The following is a 6,000-nucleotide window of genomic DNA, read 5'->3' as shown; positions in this document are numbered from 1 at the left end:
ACCATAAAGAGCTTTAAAAATGTGGGTTATACTTACTGTATTTACCATATTAGAAATTAAAACAAAGAAAATTATTATTTTAAAATAACAATAGTAAGCCTACTATGTGTTAACGTAAATCACATATTTTTATTAAAAATTATTATATATTCCAAATTTTAAAACTCAGAAGAGGCATTGCTATATATTATTATAAACTTGCTTAATGTCTGATTTAACAGAAGACAGTTTATCTGTTTTACCTGTGATATTCATTTTTTTGTTGAAATATATAAGGGAAGTCTTTACATAGATATGCAGGAAAATAAAAGAAAATAAATTTAAATAATGTATAATGTGGCTATTTTCTTTGATATTGTACTAAGGTTTGACAAGTGATAGTTTCATTAAAGTTGGTTTCAAATAGAATATGAAACCATATCAATGCACTTTCTATAAAAAAATTCATTGGCCTCTTTTGCATTTTGAATGGATCTTTTACCCATGAATGATTTTGTACACCAAATATGTTCATTTCAAAATATTGGTTCACTAATTTATGAAGATCTTTCAAACGTTGATATAGTTCATCACACAATAAAAATCATATTTATTAATATTGACACTAATCTCATCAGAAAAAGAATTAAGTATTGGGTAGCTGTCAAACTCAAGGTAGCTGACATAAGTTCACCAAAATTAATTTTGCTTGAAAGCTCAGATTTTATCACAGACACCAATACTGTCAACTGCAGTCCTTGAGATGGCAAGCTTACTTTGTTCTTTTTTTAAAAAAGTGTCTGCCAACTAGTCAAGTATGAATAATCATAGTCTGTCTATCCAACATTCTTTCAGATAGAAATGGTTTTCTGTGAATAAAAAAAGGCAACTTATGTAATGGAAGAGTAAAAATATGTCCCCTTACATGTTAATATGATAATGTATGAGAAACTACAAGAAGATCTATCATATTCTTTTTTCTTTGCTAAACTTGGTCACACAAACCTTTAATAAAAATATTTTAAGCGAAAATTTTTCTTGAAATTCTGGGAAATTCTGGAGAGGATTTCAAGAAGGAATAAATGAACCACAATGTCAAAGCAGGATAAAAGTTCAGAAAGACAAAGACTTGGGACGAATCACTGTATGGTCAATGGAGAATTTCCAGGAGGTATTAGAAGTTTTTGTTAGGTTCGTTACTTTTTTTTGAACTTGCAGAGAAACAAGCAGGATGTAAGAAAATGGTAGCATTAGGCAGAAAGACAGACATGAGCGGGTGGAGAGAGAATATGACAGTAAAGCCCACTAAAAGGGACACAGATAGTTAACCAGATAAAACCAAAAAGCCAGAAAGGACTCACAGAGTTAATTAGTTGAAGTTTCAAGGGCCAGGAGTGACTTGGAATATCCAGACATTCTGCAGATGAAAAAGTGGCACAACTTTTTCAAAGGAGTGAGACTGAGAAGCGAGAGAAACATAGCAATGGTTGGAGGGGAGACCCTTTATGGAGAAATACTTATTTTTGTAGGTTGAAATGTGAACGTATTTACATTAACAGCAATGAGGTCCTGAGAGGAAGTTATCAAAGATTTAGGGGAGAGGGGAAGGGGAGCAAGGTCACAAAAAACATGAACCTGGATCAGGTGAGGACTACAAATGCAGGGCTGCCCTGAAAATAGGATAAGGGCCACCTGCAACCCCTGAAGCATGTAGGGAGAGAGCACACATGTGTGCAAATATATAAATGTTTGTAAGTGGGAAAAAGAAGATGGTGGTGGTACAAGCCAGACTGCCTTTAATTTTGTTAAAGTATAAAGCAAAGATATTTGCTGAGAATAAATAGCATTGAGGGTTTGAAGAAAACTTGGAGGAAAATAGTGAAGGTCTGAAAAGTCCTGTAGAGGAAGTGACTGAAGTACTAATTAAATGTAAAGAGTGGTCAAGTGCTGAGACTGGAACCCATGGATTTGTACCTATAGCAGTACCAGTTTGCATGTTTTAACATTTTTATCAAGCAGCACTCAGGAGCCTGGCTCAGAGAAGACCAACTGTGGAACTGATCAAGGGTTGAAGTTTTCACAAATGGAAGATGCAAGAGAAATGACTTTGAAGGATCTGAGGGTGTTGGGAGAGTAGTTCATGTAATCAACCAAGAAGTGCAAATAAGAAATTAAAGTTAGAAAGGGGCGAATAAAATGGATACCATAAATTAAAGTATCAAGGACCTGGCTATATTGATAAAGAGACATATTGTAGGCAAAAAAAGAAAGAAATTCGAAATTGAAGGAGTACTGAGGGATGAAGAGACCTAGGATGCACCATGGGTGAAAACAAGTGAAGTGTGTTCTAGGTGAGTTTCCCTGGAAATAAGAAATAACAGTTCATTAGTAGCCCAAATGTGTAGTCAATTTTCCCAATGCCATGTACTGACTCTTTGGTCTTTACCCTACTGGTTTCTAATATTTGTTGTAAGCCAAGTTTCCCTGTACATATGGGTCCATTTCTCTTCTGCTCTTCTGACTCTATATCAAATGAATCTATAATAAAACAAATATTTGATAGGTTTTAATATCTGAAAGGACAAGTTCCCCTTTATTATATTTCATAATATTCTTGGTGCTTCTGACCTCTTTATTAACATAAATATAAATTTTTGGCTAAGCTTATCAAAATCATTGACAAACCCTTGTGGAACTTCAATTGGAATAGCATTGAATATACAGACTAAGTTGGGGAGAATTTACCTTTTAGCAAGAATGAGTCTATCCACTCATGAACATGTTAGTTTGCTAGGTATATTCAGATAATCTTTCATGCTTTTCATGATCTTCCCCATCACCAACATTCATTCTTAGTTTCTTCACAGATTATTTTCATATTGTGAACACAACTATTTCTTGAACTTATTTTCCAACTGATGCTGATATTGAATGGGAATTATTCTTGATTTTCATATACTCATATCCACAAGCTTGCTGATTAATAATTAGCTATTGGTTCAATTGTTAATTCTGAGTTTGTAGAACCTACCAGTTTTATATGCAGTCATATCACTCAGAAACAATATGAAATTATTTTTTCCATCCAAATACCTAATCATTTGGGAGAAACATTTGAGTAGAGACCAAATGTAGTCAGGGAGGAAGCAATATAGGCATTTGGGGAAGGAACACTCTAGAAAAAGAGGTTTCTGTTTATTTGTTTTACAATATAATTTTTATGGCATCTATGAGAGCTATATTTATGGGTACATTTCATTCCAGATATTTAATAATATTCTCTCTCTCCCACCTCTCTCTCCCTAACCTTAGCATTTTCTCAACTTTCTCATTTTATTGGTATCTTTAAAGATATAGCTTTTCTTTTATTGATTCAATAGTTTTTACATATATTTTCATTATTACTATTCTATCATTTCCATTTGTTTTTTTCTTTTATAATGTCTTGAGTTAGCCTCTTAGCTCATTAATTTCCAATATTTTTTCTTCTTTAATGCCATTGATTTCTCAAGATACCTCGTAAGTTTTGATTTTTAGTATCTTTATTGCCATATTCTTAAAATTGTGCAATTTTGCCTGGTGATTTTTTCTTTGAAATGATTTAATAAGACATTTAGAAGTTTTTTTTTTATTTAAATCATATGATTGTTAGGGGATGTTTTGTTATTGATTCTAAGAATGTTTTATGGTCAGAAATGATTGAGTTTTTAATTTTTATTTTATTTCCTTGAAATTTGTTTTATAGGTTAGCAGGTGATCAAATTTTCAGCATGTCCCATATGTGCTTGAGGAGAATACGAATTCCCATTGTTCAGTTTAATAGTTACATAGTTTAAACCTTTTATTTTTTCACTAATTTTTCTATTTAATTAATCAGTTTCTAAAATGACTGTATTAAAACTTATTATGATTGAGATTAATCATTGTCTTTCCTATAATTTTGTCAACTTTTGTTTTATGTATTTTAATTCTGTGTAATTCAATGCATATACATTTAGGATTATAACATCTTCAAGGTGAATTCTATTTAGTGACTTTTTTTTTGTCTCAAATAATATTTTGCCATTATGTCAGTTGATTCCATTAATAGAACCACACCATCCTTCTATTAGTATTTACGTGGCATACAACTTTTCCATCCCTTTAATTCTAACTTTTTCCTATCTTTAGGTGTTCAGTATATGTCTGAAATAATAGTAGATATCCTAATAAGTAGCATAACAGGTTTTAATATTTTATTTTTAAATTTAAAAAATAATTTTAAATATAGCCTGACCCTGTCCTTTAATGAGTAAGTTAATTACATTTTTATTTGTCATTACTAATTTATTTTGACTTATATTTATAACATCTTGTGTTTTCTTTTTATCAGATTTTTAGCTACTTTTTTCCTCCTTCCCTGCTTTGTATTAGATTGTTCAAGTTGTGTATAACCTCTTTGTTTTCCCATCTACTGATTTGAAGTTTACATATTACACGCTTATTCTTTACATAAACACTTGACATAATAGAGTTTATTCTTAATCTGCATTTCTGGTTACTCCAGAAAACTTCAGAGACCTTATAATATTTGAACTCCTATCTTCCATGCTGATATTCAGTATTTTAGTTCCAACTTTATTTATATCCACAAATTCACCATCATTGTTATTGTTTTATGCAATCAGTGCTTATTTAGATTTGTCAATACCACTTACTATGTTTATTGCATTTCTTAAATCACATTCTTTTTTCTGGATGTGAATTTCTCCTTATTAATGGATAGACTTTCATAGCTATTTCAAATAGGGTCCATGAGAGGCAAATTCTTTTATGCTTTGTCTAAAATGTATTTGTTTTCACTCTTGATTCAGAATTTATGTGAGAATAGAATTTTAGATTGGTAAATTATTTTTCCGTAGCATTTTGAGTAATATATTCCAATAGTCTTTTGTCTCTATGACTGTGGCTCTTGTTTTCCTTGTCTGTCTAACTATTATTCTTTACAGGTGACCTGTCTGTTGTTTTAAGTTGTATATGCAATTGCAAAAATTAAATAACTTACATAAAGCAAGTAGAACAGAACATGGCACAAAGCAAGTACACAACAAATCATAACCTGTCGGTTACTTTAACATACATATTTTGCCTCTTGCGGGTTTTTTATTCCAAACTGTTAAGCTGCTGAATCTTTTGTTTATATTTTCTGCTAACTCTCCCATATGATGAGTTGTTTCCTTACATCATAGTAGTTTATCAGTTTTTTGGGGGCTTGAGGAGTATTAGTGGGGAGTGGGGTATGACTACAGCCATTTCTCAGTGGGATCTCCCAGAAGAGGTTGGATTTTTGTTGTGTTTTATTATCTTGAGTTATATTTGACACATGACATTGCATAAGCTTAAGGTGTACAATACTGATTTGGCACATTTATACTGCAATACAATTGCCATAATAGCCTTAGCTAATACCACTATCATGTCACATAGTTATTTTTTCTAGTACTGGGAATAATTGAAATCTAGTCCTTAGCAAGTTCAATATTAATAATACAGTTTTGTTGTCTATAATCACTGTATTGTGTATTAGGTCTCCAGGATTTATTTATCTACTATTTGCAAGTATATACCCTCAAACAATATCTCTCCCATTCCTCCACCCCCTAGCTCCTGGTAACCACCATTTTAATTCTACTCTCTGCATTTCTAATTTAGAATTTGACAGAAATTCTGGCTTCTTTCTGATATGGTTTTGATATTTTATAATACTCATTGAGGGTGTAATGAGTCAAGCTTTTATTACATAGAATAATAGTCATGCTGTCTGGAAAGTCTCACCTAAACTTACAAGCAGTCCTATGAAGGAAAGAACTGTGTATTAGATTCTACATGTAAGAGCTGTCATACAGTACTTGTCTTTCTCTGTCTGACTTATCTTACTTAGTCAGCATAATATCCTCAAGGTTCATCCATGTTGTTGTAAATGGCAGGATTTCCTTCTTTCTCATTGCTGAATAATATTCCATTATATATGTATCGCACAGA

Source organism: Manis pentadactyla, chromosome 4 (genome assembly GCF_030020395.1).
Source record: "Manis pentadactyla isolate mManPen7 chromosome 4, mManPen7.hap1, whole genome shotgun sequence".
NCBI lineage: Eukaryota > Metazoa > Chordata > Mammalia > Pholidota > Manidae > Manis > Manis pentadactyla.
Note: the sequence above shows the minus strand (reverse complement) of the source record.